This window comes from Pan paniscus, chromosome 5, assembly GCF_029289425.2.
Source record: "Pan paniscus chromosome 5, NHGRI_mPanPan1-v2.0_pri, whole genome shotgun sequence".
Taxonomy (NCBI): domain Eukaryota; kingdom Metazoa; phylum Chordata; class Mammalia; order Primates; family Hominidae; genus Pan; species Pan paniscus.
The window spans coordinates 23,244,463-23,261,375 of record NC_073254.2 but is presented as its reverse complement, the minus strand read 5'-3'; positions in this window follow the sequence as shown (position 1 = coordinate 23,261,375).

Genomic DNA, 16,913 nt, shown 5'->3' with positions numbered 1-16,913 from the left:
TTTTCCCTTGCAGTGTAAACAAAGCTGCCAGGAAGTTCAGACTGGGTGGAGCCCACCGCAGCTCCACAGAGCCACTGTAGCCAGACTGCCTCTCTAGATTCCTCCTCTTTGGGCAGGGAATCTCTAAAAGAAAGGCAGCAGCCCCAGTCAGGGGCTTATAGATGAAACTTCCATCTCCCTGAGACAGAGGACCTGGGGGAAGGGACAGCTGTGGGCACAGCTTCAGCAGATTTAAACGTTCCTGCCTGCTGGCTCTGAAGACAGCAGCGGATCTCCTAGCACAGCACTCAAGCTCTGCTAAGGGACAGACTGCCTCCTCAAGTGGGTCCCTGATCCTTGTGTCTCCTGACTGGGAGACACCTCCTAGCAAGGAGAGCTCTGGCTGGCATCTGGCAGGTGCCCCCCGGGGCAAAGTTTTCAGAAGAAGAAACAGGCAGCAATCTATGCTGTTCTGCAGCCTCTGCCGGTGATACCCAGGTAAACAGGGTCTGGAGTGGACCTCCATCAAACTCCAGCAGACCTGCAACAGAGGGACCTGAATATTGGAAGGAAGACTGACAAACATAAAGGAATAGCATCAACATTAACAAAAAGGCTATCCACACAAAAACCCCATCCAAAGGTCACCAGCATCAAAGACCAAAGGTAGATAAATCCATGAAGATGAGGAAGAACCAGCTCAAAAAGGCTGAAAATTACAAGAACCAGAATGCCTCTTCTCCTCCAAAGGATCACAACTCCTTGCCAGCAAGAGAACATAATGGGATGGAGAATGAGTTTGAAGAACTGATAGAAGTAGGCTTCAGAGAAAGGTGAGTAATAACAAACTCAACCAAGCTAATGGAGCATGTTCTAACCCAATGCAAGGAAGATAAGAACCTTGAATAAAAGGTTAGAGGAATTGCTAACTAGAATAACCAGTTTAGAGAAGACCATAAATGACCTGATGGAGCTGAAAAACACAGCACATGAACTTTGTGAAGCATACACAAGTATCAATAGCTGAAACGATCAAGCTGAAAAAAGGATATCAGAGATTGAAGAGCAACTTAATGAAATAAAGCATGAAGACAAGATTGAAGAAAAAAGAATAAAAAGGAATGAACAAAGCCTCCAAGAAATATGGGACTATGTGAAAAGACTAAACCTATGTTTTGTTGGTGTACCAGAAAGTGACAGGGAAAATGGAACCAAGTTGGAAAATACTCTTCATTATATTATACAGGAGAAATTCCCCAACCTAGCAAGACAGGCCAACATTCAAATTCAGGAAATACAGAGAACACCACTAAGATACTCCTCAAGAAGAGCAACCCCAAGACACATAATAATCAGATTCACCAAGGTTGAATGAAGGAAAAAATGTTAAGGGCAGCCAGAGAGAAAGGTCAGGTTACCCACAAAGGGAAGCCCATCAGACTAACAGCGGATATCTCTGCAGAAACCTTACAAGCCAGAAGAGAGTGGGGGCCCATATTCAACATTCTTAAAGAAAAGAATTTTCAACCCAGAATTTCATATCCAGCCCAACTAAGCTTCATGAGTGAAGGAGAAATAAAACCTTTAACAGACAAGCAAATGCTGAGAGCTTCTGTCACAACCAGGCCTGCCTTACAAGAGCTGCTGAAGGAAGCACTAAGCATGGAAAGGAAAAACTGCTACCAGCCACTGTGAAAATGCCAAATTGTAAAGACCATCGACACGCTGAAGAAACTGCATCAACTAACAGGCAAAATAACCAGCTAACATCATAATGATAGGATCAAATTCACACATAACAATATTAACCTTAAATGTAAATGGGCTAAATGCCCCAATTGAAAGACACACTGGCAAATTGGAGAAAGAGTCAAGACCCATCGGTGTGCTGTATTCAGGAGACCCATGTCACGTACAAAGACACACATAGGTTCAAAATAAAGGAGTGGAGGAATATTTACTAAGCAAATGGAAAGCAAACAAATTTTTAAAAAAGCAGAGGTTGCAATCCTAGTCTCTGATAAAACAGACTTCAAACCAGCAAAGATCAAAAAAGACAAAGAAGGGCATTACATAATGGTAAAGGGATCAATGCAACAAGAAGAGCTGACTATTGTAACTATATATGCACCCAGTACAGGAGCACTCAGATTCACAAAGCAAGTTCTTAGAGAACTACAAAGAGACTTTGACTCCCACACAATTATAGTGGGAGATTTTAACACCCCACAGTCAATATTAGACAGATCAATGAGACAGAAAATTAACAAGGATATTCAGGACTTGAACTCAGCTCTGGACCAAGTGGACCTAATAGACATATACAGAACTCTCCAAATCAACAGAATATACATTCTTTTCAGTACCACATCAGACTTATTCTAACATCGACAACATAATTGGAAGTAAAACACTCCTCAGCAAATGCAAAAGAATGGAAATAATAACAAATAGTCTCTTAGATCACAGTGCAATCAAATTAGAACTTTGGATTAAGAAACTCACTCAAAACCACACAACCACTGAACAACCTGCTCCTGAATGGAAACTGAACAACCTGCTCTTGAATGGCTACTGGGTAAATAACAAAATTAAGGCAGAAATAAGGAAGTTCTTTGAAACCAATGAGGACAAAGACACAACTTACCAGAATCTCTGGGACACAGCTAAAGCAGTGTTTACAGGGAAACTTATAGCACTAAATACCCACAGGAGAAAGTGGGAAAGATCTGAAATTGACACCCTAATATCACAATTAAAAGAACTAGAGAAGCAAGAGCAAAAAACTTCAAAGGCTAGCGGAAGACAAGAAATAACTAAGATCAGAGCAGAACTGAAGGAGATAGAGACATGAAAATCCCTTCAAAACATCAATGAATCCAGAAGTTGCTTTTTTGAAAAGATTAACAAAATAGAACACTAGCCAGACTAATAAAGAAGAAAAGAGAGATGAATCAGACACAATACAAAATGAAAAAGGGGATATCACCACTGATCCCCTAGAAATACAAACTACCATCAGAAAATACTATGAACACCTCTATGCAAATAAACTAGAAAATCTAGAAGAAATGGATGAATTCCTGGACACATACACCCTCCCAAGACTACACCAGGAAGAAGTCGAATCCTTGAATTGACCAATAACAAGTTCTGAAATCCAGGCCGTAATTAATAGCCTAGCAACCAAAAAAGCCCAGGAGCAGACAAATTCACAGCCGAATTCTACCAGAGGTACAAAGAGGAGCTGGTACCATTCCTTCTGAAACTATTCTAAACAATAGAAAAAGAGGGACTCCTCCCTAACTCATTTTATGAGGCAATCATCATCCTGATACCAAAACCTGGCGGAGACACAACAAAAAAAGAAAATTTCAGGCCAATATCCCTGATGAACATCGACGTGAAAATCCTCTATAAAATACTGGCAAACCAAATCCGGCAGCACATCAAAAAGCTTATTCACCATGATCAAGTCAGCTTCATCCCTGGGATGCAAGGCTTGTTCAGCATACACAAATCAATAAACATAATCTACCACATAAACAAAACTAATGACAAAAACCACATGATTATCTCAATAGATGCAGAAAAGGCCTTCAATAAAATTCAGCACCCCTTCATGCTAAAAACTCTCAATAAACTAGGTATTGATGGAATGTAACTGAAAATAATAAGAATTATTTATGACAAACCCACAGCCAATATCACACTGCATGGGCAAAAGCTGGAAGCATTCCCTTTGAAAAGCAGCACAAGAAAAGGATGCCCTCTATCACCACTCCTAGTCGACATAGTATTGGAAGTTCTGGCCATGGCGATCAGGCAAGAGAAAGAAAGAAAGGACATTCAAGTAGGAAGAGAGGAAGTCAAATTGTCTCTGTTTGCAGATGACAGGATTGTATATTTAGAAAACCCCATCGTCTCAGCCCAAAATCTTCTTAAGCTGATAAGCAACTTCAGCAAAGTCTCAGGATACAAAATCAATGTGCAAAAACCACAAGCATTCTTATACACCAATAATAGACAAACAGCCAAATCATGAGTGAATTTCCATTCACAATTGCTATAAAGAGAATAAAATACCTAGGAATACAACTTACAAGGGATGTGAAGGACCTCTTCAAGGAGAACTACAAACCACTGCTCAAGGAAATAAGAGAGGACACAAACAAATGGAAAAACATTCCCTGCTCATAGATAGGAAGAATCAATATCGTGAAAATATCCATACTGCCCAAAGTAGTTTATAGATTCAATGCTATCCCCATCAAGCTACCAATGACTTTCTTCACAGTATTAGAAAAAACTACTTTAAATTTCATATGGAACCAAAAAAGAGCCCATATAGCCAAGACAATCCTAAGCAAAAAGAACAAAGCTGGAGGCATCAAGCTATCTGACTTCAAACTCTACTACAAGGCTACAGTAACCGAAACAGCATGGGACTGGTAACAAAACAGATATATAGACCAATGGAAGAGAAAAGAGGCCATAGAACAAATGCCACACATCTACAACCATCTGATCTTTGACAAACCTGACAAAAACAAGCAATGGGGAAAGGGTTCCCTATTCAATAAATGGTTTTGGAAAAACTGGCTAGCCATATGCAGAAAACTGAAACTGGACCCCTTTTTTACACCTTATACATGATGGATTAAACACTTAAACATAAGACCTAAAACCATAAAAACCCTAAAAGAAAACCTAGGTAATACCATTCAGGACATAGGCACGGGCAAAGACTTCATGACTAAAACACCAAAAGCAATGGCAACAAATCCAAAATTGACAAATGGGATCTAATTAAACTAAAGAGCTTCTGCACAGCAAAAGAAACTAGCATCAGAGTGAACAGGCAACCTATAGAATGGGAGAAAATTTTGCAGTCTATCCATCTGACAAAGGGCTAATATCCAGAATCTACAACGAACTTAAACAAATTTACAAGAAAAAATCAAACAACTCCGTCAAAAAGTTGTCAAAGCATATGAACAGACATTTCCCAAAAGAAGACATTTATGCAGCCCACAAACATATGAAAAAAGCTCATCATCACTGATCATTAGAGAAATGCAAATCAAAACAATAATGAGATACCATCTCACACCATTTAGAATGGTGATCATTAAAAAGTCAGGAAACCACAGATGCTAGAGAGGATGTGGAGAAATAGGAACACTTTTACACTGTTGATGGGAGTGTAAATTAGTTCAACCATTGTGGAAGTCAGTGTGGCGATTCCTCAATGATCTAGAACCAGAAATACCATTTGACCCAGCAATAACATTACTGGGTATATATCCAAAGGATTATAAATCATTCTACTATAAAGACACATGCACATGTATGTTTATTGCAGCACTATTCACAATTGCAAAGACTTGGAAGCAACCCAAATGCACATCAATGATAGACTGAATAAAGAAAATGTGGTGCATACACCATGGAATACTATGCAGCCATTAAAAAAGATAAGTTCATGTCCTTTGCATGGACATGGATGAAGCTGGAAACCATCATTCTCAGCAAACTAACACAGGAACAGAAAACCCAACACCACATGTTCTCACTCATAAGTGACAGATGAACAATGAGAACACATGAACACAGGGAGGGGAACATCACACACCAGGGCCTGTCAGGGGCTGGGGTGCTAGGGGAGGGATAGCATTAGGAGAAATACTGAATGTAGATGACGGGTTGATGGGTGCAGCAAACCATCATGGCACGTGTATACTTACGTAACAAATCTGCACATTCTGCACATGTATCCCAGAACTTAAAGTATAATAATAATAATAAAAAATCAATGTGCTGGTAGGGCTGGCATTCCCTTCTAGAAGCTGTAGGGAAGAACCTATTTCTTGCCTTTTGCAGATTTTGGAGACTGCCACATTCCTGGGCTGGTGGCCACCTTCCTCCATCTTCAACAGTGATCCTCAACCTTTCTGCACTAGCGACCGGTTTTGTAGAAGACATTTTTTTTCACAAACGAAGGCAGGGTGGGGATGGTTTTCGTATTATTCAAGTGCATTATATTTATTGTGGACTTTATGTCTATTATTATTACATTGTAACATATAATAAAATAATTACACAACTCATCATAATGTAGAATCAGTGGGAGCCCTGAGCTTGTTTTCCTGCAACTAGACAGTCCCATCTGGGGGTGATGAGAGACAGTGACAGCTCATCAGGCATTAGATTCTCATAATAAGCACACAGCCTAGATCCCTTGCATCCACAGTTCACAATAGGCTTCATGCTCCTGTAAGAATCTAATGCCATTACTGATCTGACAGGGGGCAGAGCTCAGGCAATAATGAATGGTGGGGAGCTGCTATAAATACAGATGAAGCTTTGTTCACTCACCCACTGCTCACGCCCACTGTGTGGTGCAGTTCCTAACAGGCCATGGAACAGTACTGGAGCCTGGGGAACCCTGATCCTCAAAGGGCAGGTTGAGGCCTTCTCAGGTCACTTCACTCTGACCTGCTCTGCTTCCCCTTTCACTGTTAAGAACTCTGTGATCACATCTGATCAGCTGATTAGCAATCTTAATTCCATATAGGACCTCATTTCCTCTTTACCATGTGATGTAACAGAGTTGCAGATTCCAGGGACCGGGATATGGACCTTTTAGGGGGAGGGAAGCAATTATTATCCCTACCAACTTCTTAATCTGAACTACAGATTTATGATACATTCCCCCATTCCTGAAAAGTACTGAAAAAATGCTTGAAACTGTATGCAACCAGGAAGGAGGGGGATGCCGGCTACATCTTGATACAGCATCTGCATCTTGTAGTGCACTAAGGGGAGGGAGAGGAGACGGTGGCAGAGGCAGAGGCCGGTATCTAGCCCTTCTGGGCATCACAGCACAGTACTGAGTTCCTGGAAGCTCTAGCGCTCAAATTAAAATGTGGCCATCCATGTTGTTATAACTTATATTTGCCAAGGTAGGAGGGTAGAGCATGCAGTAACTAGTCTCTTGGTATCCATTTGGGATGAGTTTCAGAAGCCCCTGTAGATACCAAAATCTGTAAGTGCTCAAGTCCCTGATAAAAAATGTAGAATTTGCACATAACCTGCACATATCCTCCCATATATTTAAATAATCTCTAGATTACTTACAATACCTAATACAATGTGAATGCTGCATAAATAGTTATACTGTATTGTTTAAGGAGTCATGACAAGAAAAAAAAAAACTCTGTACAGGCTCAGTACAGATATAACCATCCTTTTTTTCTTCCAAATATTTTCCATCCGCAGTTGGTTGAATTCACGATGTGATGGAACCTAAAGATATGAAGGGCCAACTGTATTTGAGAATTTGTTAGTTTGATTTATTTCTTTTAAGTATTTATGCATAGGGTATATGGATGTCCATTGGTACACTCCTGCCTTGGGTCTTCAAAATACCAGAGGCCAGTCTGTCTCAGGTCTCCTCATTCTGATACTTTAATTCAAATTAAATTTGCACATCTATGAAACAAGTTAACATCTCCCCAGAAAACAGTCTGCTGCCAAATACTAGGATGTATTTAATTTCTTTCGCCTTAATTTGAATTATTCTCTGAGACTACCAGCATTTGTTAAACTCAGTGTTTGAAGGACTTGGATGATTTTAACTTCATTTTCTTATTACTCATGTGTATGTCTGTCTAAATAAGGGTTCTGAGTTAGCTTATATATAATGGAAAGCCAGGGGAAACCATGAGAACTCTGGGGGACATAGGATGAGCTGAGCATAAAGGTTCTCGATAGAGAATCTAAGAGCAGGAAAAATAAGTAGGGTCACTCCAAGTAATGATAACAGATTTTGATCATGTTTTGCTGGTAGAATTATGACATAAAATCTGGAGAATCCAGGAATTTTACATAGGTGTTCATACTGATTCATTTAGTGAACAAAATTTTAACTTGGCAAAAAGTATTTGCAGAAATGCAAATTCAAGGTCTTCTTATAATAAAATATGAATCTGAAATTTCATGGGACATGCTAGGACATGACCAACAGCAAGTCTAATCAACGCTGATGATGTGGACTAACACCATCTCTGATAAATGGGCATTAATCTCTAATTGAAGACCAGTCTTATTTTTAATATATTGCCTCACTGTTACTACATATTTAGCTATTTGTGTTATTGAAAACAAAACAAAACACAAAAATTCCAGGTTGTTTTCTTACATCCAACCTCTTTTTGGAGAGGAACTCTGGAAAAAATTAACATATTTCTAATCTCTTATTGATTATGACTTCCACTGGTTATGGATAACAATTACATGAAGTTGACAAGGTTCATTCCTATTAGTTTGAGCCATAAAAAAAATCAATTAGTCTTTGTTTTGTATAACTATTTTATAAACATACTATTGGATTGTTCTTTCCTGTAAGATTGTTTGACTATGTCTTCTGCCAAAGAATGGGGGGAAATTAATTACCTTAAAAAATTACTGAATCTTAAGAAGTATTTTACAAAATGCCATTTTTTTACTTAATAAAGGGCCAGCTCATATTTCATGAGTTTCCATTCATCTGACAGAGCTGTGGTGTTTGTAATTGTGTATATAAAGTCATCAGTCTTCTAGAACCATCTTTAGCTGAGCAAGCCCCAAAGCATGGTCCATTCTGCTCAGATCTGATCAGCATCTTTATAGCATATCAGCCTTGGGGTTCAATTTTGTTTTGGATGCTTTTATAAATGAGCACAATCACTAGTGAATCTGTTCTTCCAGATTGCAAAGAGAAAAATTGAGAGAGGAACTTTAGTAGATTACTGTGTCATTGAGAATAAAATACAAGCACAAATGCACCTAATGTAGTCTCAGGGATGATTTTGTCGGGTGTACATTTTCAGTTTTATTTCAGTAAAATTAGATGATTGTCTTAGTTATTATCGTTTTTGAAGTTATGCGCTAACCCCAGGCTAGGGGTATGATCAATGCGCTATCTAAAAAAATCAATTTGTTCCAAAGTACTATGTTTTTCTTAAAAGGAATGAAAGGTAAAAGAAAAGAGAAGCAGCAATAGAGGAAAAGCGTAAGAATTATTTCAGGACTTTCTTCATTTAGACAGGTGTATGATGCATTTAATACTTTTTACTAGCTAGATTCAACAGTATAGTTGTTCTTAGGAACCAAGACATCTGCAGAAATAGCAGAAACCAAGAGGAAATTTTAATCATTTTAATGGCTTTTGTACTTATAAAATTTTCTCAGAAAAGAGCTCATAATACTATTACCTTAATGAGTATTTTAAGTCAGTAGAACAATTACAGTATAACATTCAGATAAAAGTTTTATTTTATATATATATTTATAAAAACCTTTTGCTGTAGCCAATGTAGACCAAATAAAACATTGTTTTATTTAATATTTTAATAGAAGAAATAACATTTCCAAAGGTCAGGATATCAAACCATCAAGAGCTTATTTGTAATTTATGAAGCCTCAGAAAGACTATGAGGTTGTTAAAGCAATTCCAGTGCCCAGACAGACATAATATTCCCCTTTTCTGCTAGAAATGTAGAGGAGTAATAGCAGCATCAAAAATCCATGTCAATCCTGTCCTATTCCTGGAAACCTACTTCCAGTTATTGTAAACTATAACTATATACTAGAGATTTTACTCTGCATTGCAGGAGTGAACACTGACATGAATGAGCCTCAGATAACATTCCGTTTGCCTGGTTCCTATCTACCCATTCTGTGCAGGGCAGCATATCCTATAGCATCTTTTTAAAATAACACTCACAAACAGAACTGAAAAGTGAAATATAATCCAGCAATCACACTCTTGTATTTTTCAAAGTGAGTTGAAAACCTACACCCGCACAAAACTTTCACATGGACACGTATAGCTGCTTTATTTATAACTGCCACAACTTGGAAGCAACCAAGATGTCCTCCAGTAGATGGCTGGATAAGTAAACTGTGGTACAACTAGACAATGAAATATCATTCAATGCCAAAAAGATGTGAGCCATCAGACTATGAAAATACATGAATGACACAAATGCTTATTACTAAGTAAAAGAAGCTGCTCTAAAATGCTACCTACTACTGTACGATTCCAACTATATGACATTTTGGAGAAGACAAAACTATGGAGAGAGTAAAAAGATCCATGGTTGTCAGGGGTTTGGGGAAAGAAAGAGAGAGATGAATAGGCAGAATACAGAAGATTTTTAGGGCAGTGAAACTATTCTGTATGATACTATAATGGTAGACACATGACATTATACATTTGTCAAAAAACAGAGAATGTACAATACCAAGAGAAAACCCTAATGTAAACTGTGTGCTTTGAGAGATAATGATGTGCCAAAGCAGGTTCCCTAATTGTAACAAATTCTCACTATGGCTAGGGATGATGATAATGGAGGAAACTGTGCATGGCGGGGGTGGGGGTAGGTGCGACATCTCTGTATTTTCTATTTCACTTTGCTGTGAACCTCAAACTGCTCTAAAAAATAAAGTATTTTTTTTAATGTGAAACAAATCCCTGAGACCACTTCAGGTGCATTTCTTCTCATAATTTCTTCTCCATCACACAGTAATCTACTAAAGTTTATTTCTTGACTTTCGGCCCCTATCACAGCATCTTTAGAGTTGACTGCATGTCTGACCATTTTGGCTGCATTCACCTTTATGGTCACATAAGTTCACTTCTATACCAATCAGCAATAGAGCCACAAATACCAGATCAACAGCCAAGATTTCTGGTTCCCCGGGCCCACGACTCATTATCTTGTCATTTTTATGTCAAATGGAAGCTAGAAAAGAACTTTATAGAAGTTATGAATGATTTAAACGATTTTTAATTACTTTTTTTGAAATAAAACAAAACTACTTCTGGTATTTCTCTAAAAATATAATTTACCACATTTCCCCACCCCCACCCCATGTTTTTTTTTCCTCCTTTTTTGTAAATTTCAATTTCATGAAACTAAGTGTAGTTAAATGTAATTAGCATGAAAAATATTGATTTTAAAAGTGGCTGCCATTTTGGCCGGAGTACACTATACTCAGAAGTTTGTGGAGAGCTTCAGCTTTTAGTAAAACTGAACACATTTTGGGTTAGCTACAAAGAGAAAAGGTAAGGGATGAAATAGGATTTCTGAGTGTTGGCTTTATGCACAAGTCAAATGGAGATAAGGAACTTCATTGCCAGCATTCGATTGGGTCACAAAAAGACACATTTGAAGGAAGGAAGAATTATAAAAAAATTACTGCCTAGCTAGTAGAGATCTTTCAACCAGACCTCTCACCCTTGGAGGAGGGGGAAAGGAGACGTTAAGCACCACAGTAGGAAGATATTAATAAATAAAACTAAACTAAAAAGAGCAGTATCTGAGAGAAAAAAATGACAAAGAATGATAGACCCTCTAACAGCAGATTCAGAGCTAAAATACTTCCAGCCTAGGGCAGCTGCCCCCCGATGGAAAGAGATCGCCAGTGTGCTTCCTGCCTGGGCTGGGCAGCTCAGGATTCAGGTACAGCTCAGCTCACCGTCACATCTCAGGTGGTGCTGAGGAAATAAGAGAAACACCATGTTTGTAAGGTTAAATAGACTTACAGAGAAAAAGAAATTAGGAATATAGGCAATTCTATGGAAACCAGAAATAGAAGTGCGAGTAGAAACATTGGTAAGAACTTTTAGATGCTTTAAGTATTCAAAAGTTCGTACCAATATTTTGCTGTTTGGCCTTTTGAAGAAATCTATGGTGAAAAAAAATTCCATATATGGGTATCTACCCAGAGGAAAAGAAGTCACTATACAAAAAAGACACTTACACACACATGTTTATAGCAGCATGATTTGCAATTGCAAAAATATGGAAGCAGCCCAAATGCCCATCAGTCAACAAGTGAATAAAGAAACTATGATATATAATGGAATACTACTCAGCCATAAAAAGAAACAAAATAATGGCATTCTCAGCAACCTGTATGGAGTTGGAGACTGTTATTCTAAGTGAAATAACTCAGCAATGGAAAGCCAAACATCATATGTTCTCACTCATATGTGGGAGCTAAGCCATGAGGGTGCAAAGGCATAAGAATGATACACTGGACTTTGGGGACTCGGAGGTAAGGGTAGGGACTGGGGAGGGATAAAAGACTACACATTGGGTACAGTGTACACTGCTCGGATGATGGGTGCACCAAAATCTCAGAAATCACCACTAAAGAACTTATTCATGTAACCAAACACCACCTGTTTCCCAAAAACCTATGGAAATAAAAAAGAATAAAAATTTAAAAATTCTATACATGGGGATTAAAAGAAAAATAAATGATGGAGTAAAAAATAGGGAGGAAAATGACAGAAAATAGGTATTTTAAAAATGAAAAAGATATTTCAGACAATAAAGATTTCAGAAATAAAGAATTAAAATGACAAACTAAATTTTAGACTGCATAGAGATAAAGAATTTATGAGCTGAATAATGGTACAGTACTAAAGGATTTGCCCAGAATGTGACTCGAATAGACAGAAATATTACATTTTTAGGAATTTTGTAGGTATATTAAATGATAATTTTCCAAAACAAAAGAGAAACATTAGTTGCAAGATCAGAATGTATTTAGTATGTTAAGAAAAATAAATAACTACAAATCAACTCCAAAAAATATTGCAGTGAAACTATAAAAAAAAGAGAAAAAGCAAAATCTAAAATACCATAAAAGAAAAGATAAACTACAAAGTAGTGAAAACCCAGCTTCCTATCAGTAATAATAGAGGTCAGAAGACAATGTAATAGTATCTTCAAAGCTAACAGAAAGTAATTGTCAGCCTAGAATTTTATATCTAAACCTTATTCAAAAATGAATCCCAAATAAGCAATTTGAAACATAGAGAACTACTACCTATAGGTCCTCCGTATTAAAAAATATTTCAAAGAAAGGTTAATCCAGAGTAAGAAATGGGAGTTAAGAAACAAGAGTGCTCCCAGCTATTTGAGAGGCTGAGACAGGAGGCTCACTTGAACTCAGGAGTTTGAGTCCAGCAAAACCCTTTGATAGCAAGACCAGTCGAAGAAGTGGGAGAGAGAGAGAGACAGAGAGAGAGAGAGAGAGAGAGGAAGGAAGGAGAAAGAAAGAAAGAAAGAAAGAAAGAAAGAGAAAGAAAGAAGGAAAGAACAAGAAAGAATGAAAGAAAGAGAAATAAAGAAGGAAAGAACAAGAAAGAACGAAAGAAAGAGAAAGAAAGAAGGAAGGAAAGAAAGAAAGAGAAAGAGAAAGAAAGAAAAAGAAAGAAAGAAGAAAGACAGGAGGAAGGGAGGGAGGGAAGGAAGGAAGGAAGGAGAGGGAGGGAGGGAGGAAAGAGGAAGGAAGGAAAGAAAGAGAAAGAAAGAAAGAAAAGAAAGAAAGGAAGGAGGGAAGAAAAGAAGGAAGGAAGGAAGAAGGGAAGGAAGGAAGGAGAAAGAAGGGAGGGAGGGAGGCAGGGAGGGAGGAAGGAAGGAGGAAGGAAGGAGGAAGGAAGAAGGAAGGAGGAAGGAAGGAGGAAGGAAGGAGGGAGGAAGGGAGGGAGGGAGGGAGGGAACAAAGGAAGGGAAGGAAGGAAAAGAAACAGAGTGAGAGAGAGAAATAAAAGAGAGAAAGAGAGAAAAGAAACAGGTTGGGTGTGATGACTCTAATAATCCTAACACTTTGGAAAGCTGAGCCAGGAGGATTGCTAGAGGCTAGGAGTTTGAGACCAGCTTGGGTCTCAAACATAGTGAGACCCCCCCATCTCTAAAAAAATAAAAAATTAGCTGAGTGTGGTGGTGTGCACCTGTGGTCCCAGCTACTAGGGAGGCTGAGGTGGGAGGATCACTTAAGCCCTGGAAGTTGAGGCTGCAGTGAGCCATGATTGCACGAGTGAGAGAGTGAGATCCAGTCTCAAAAAAAAAAAAAAAAAAAAAAACAGAAAGAAAGAAACAAATAAAGGTGCACAAATCTTAAAAACATATGCTAGTAAGAAGTATTTGTTTATTCATTCATTCATTCATTTATTATTTAGTGATATTCTCTAAGAAGTGATCATAATATTTGTTTATGATTCTTAATTAAAAATAAAGTTGGGGACTGAGATCATCATGGTAGACAGGAGGTAGGACTAGATTGCCGCTCCGACTCAGATGGACAGAGCAGTTTGCAAAGGCTTGCATTGTGAATTTTAGCTCCAGATCGACTGCAAGAACAAACCAGCAATCCCGAGAGGACCCACAGACCCTCCGAAGGAAGTGGACTGCTCCTGCAGGACCCAGGAGACGTCCCAGATACTGTTAGTGCCCCAACTGTGGAAGTGGGAAAAGAAGAGCCTCCTCTCCCGAACACTCACCCCCGCTGGAGAAACTGAAGGTCTGTTTGCCAGAGAAGTTTCCTACCTTAACTGGAGCTGAGTCAATTTAGAGAGCCAAGCAAAATACAGGGATAGAAGAAGCAGCAGAAAGACCCTGGGAGCTCAGCTGGGTCCCCAAGCAGGCCATTCCTGCCTGGAACCACAGGCATCCAATGGGAGGGCAGCCAGAGGAGCAGGGCAGAGGGGAAAGCATCACAGGGAAAAGGAAATTTCCAGTTGAACTTTGTAATAATTTGAATGGGGTGACAAGCCTCTTGACCAGAACTCCAGGGAGGGTGTGAATCTGGTGTGCAGACTCCACAGGCAGGGGAAGAACCAAACCCTTTTCTTTCACAGCTGGGAGGCAGGTAGCCTGGGGCAAGTTCTCAAGCCCAGCTAGCCCACTGCCTGGAAACAAACTCAGGGCTGTTGGTGGGGGCACAGTGGGAGTGAGACCAGCCCTTTGGATTGTGTGGGAGCTCAGTGAGGCCAGTGACTGCCAGCTCTCCCCTACTTCTCTGACAACCTGCATGACTCAGCAGAGGCAGCCATAATCCTCCTAGGTACACAACTCCAGTGACCTGGGAATCTCACTCCCATCCCCACAGCAACTGCATCAAGACCCACCCAAGGAGAGCCTGAGCTCAGAAACACCTAGCCCTGCCCCCACTTGATGGTCCTTCCCTATCCACCCTGGTAGCTGAAGACAAAGGTCATATAATCTTGGGTCCTCTCGGGATTGCTAGTTTGTTCTTGCAGTCTCCCCCTTTTCCTATTGATGTGGTTTCCTATGAGCCAAACTGCAACGATTGTTGTTGTCTCTCTTCTGGGTCTAGCCACTCAGCAAGTCTACACATTTCCAGGCTGGTACTGGGGGTTGTCTGCTCAGAGACCTGTGATGTGAACCATCTATGGGTCTCTCAGGAGGTTAGTTATTAAGCTAATCAGGGAGGCACCAGAGAAAGGCAAAGCCCAATGCAAGGAAATCCAAAAAACAATACCGGAAGTGAAGGGAGAAATATTCAAGGAAATAGAGAGCTTAAAGAAAAAACAATCAAAAATTCAAGAAACATTGGACCCAATTAGAGAAATGCAAAATGCTCTGGAAAGTCTCAGCAATAGGCTTGAACAAGTAGAAGAAAGAAATTCAGAGAACAAAGACAAGATCTCTGAATTAACCCAATCCAACAAAGACAAAGAAAAAAGAATAAGAATATATGAACAAAGTCTCCAAGAAGTCTGGGATAATGTTAAACAACCAAACTTAAAAATAATCAGTGTTCCTGAGGAAGAAGACAGTTCTAAAAGCTTGGAAAACATATTTGGGAGAATAATTGAGGAAAATTTCCCTGGTCTTACGACAGACCTAGACATACAAATACAAGAAGCACAGAGAACACCTGGAAAATTCATCGCAAAAAGATTATCGCCTAGGCACACTGTCATCAGGTTATCCAAAGTTAAGATGAAGGAAAGAATCTTAAGAGCTGTGAGACAGAAGTACCAGGTAAACTATAAAGGGAAACCTGTGAGATTAACAGCAGATTTCTCAGCAGAAACCTTACAAGAAAGAAGGGATTGGGGACCTATCTTCAGCCTCCTCAAACAATTATCAGCCAAGAATTTTGTATCCAGTGAAACTAAGCATCATATATGAAGGAAAGATACAGTCTTTTGCAGACAAACAAATGCTGAGAGAATTTAACAGTACCAAGCCACCACTACAAGAACTGCTAAAAAGAGCTCTAAATCTTGAAACAAATCCTGGAAAATTATCAAAACAGAACCTCTTTAAAGCTTAAATCACACAGGACGTATAAAACAAAAATAAAAGTTAAAAAGCAAAAACAAAAACCAAAAAACAAAAGTACACAGGCAACAAATAGCATGATGAACGGAATGGTACCTCACATCTCAATACTAACATTGAATGTAAATTGCCTAAATGCTCCACTTAAAAGATACAGAACAGTAGAATGGATAAGAACTCACCAACCATCTGCTGCCTTCAGGAGACTCAGCTAACACGTAAGGACTCACATAAACTTAAAGTACAGGGGTTGAAAAAGGCATTTCATGCAAATGGACACCAAAAGCAAGCAGGGGTAGGTATTTTTATATCAGACAAAACAAGCTTTAAAGCAATAGCAGTTAAAAGAGACAAAGAGGGACATTATATAATGGTCAAAGGCCTTGTCCGACAGGGAAATATCACAATTCTAAACATATGCACCTAACACTGGAGCTCCCAAATTTATAAAACAATTACTAATAGACCTAAGCAATGAGATAGACAGCAACACAATAATAGTGGGGGACCTCAATACTCCACTGACAGCACTAGACAGGTCATCAGGACAGAAAGTCAACAAAGAAATAATGGATTTAAACTACACCTTGGAACAAATGGACTTAACAGATATATACAGAACATTTCATCCAACAACCGCAAAATATACATTCTATTGAACAGCACATGGAACTTTCTCCAAGATAGACCATATGATAGGCCATAAAACAAGCTTCAGTAAATTTAAGAAAATTGAAATTATATCAAGCACTCTCTCAGACCACAGTGGAATAAAACTGG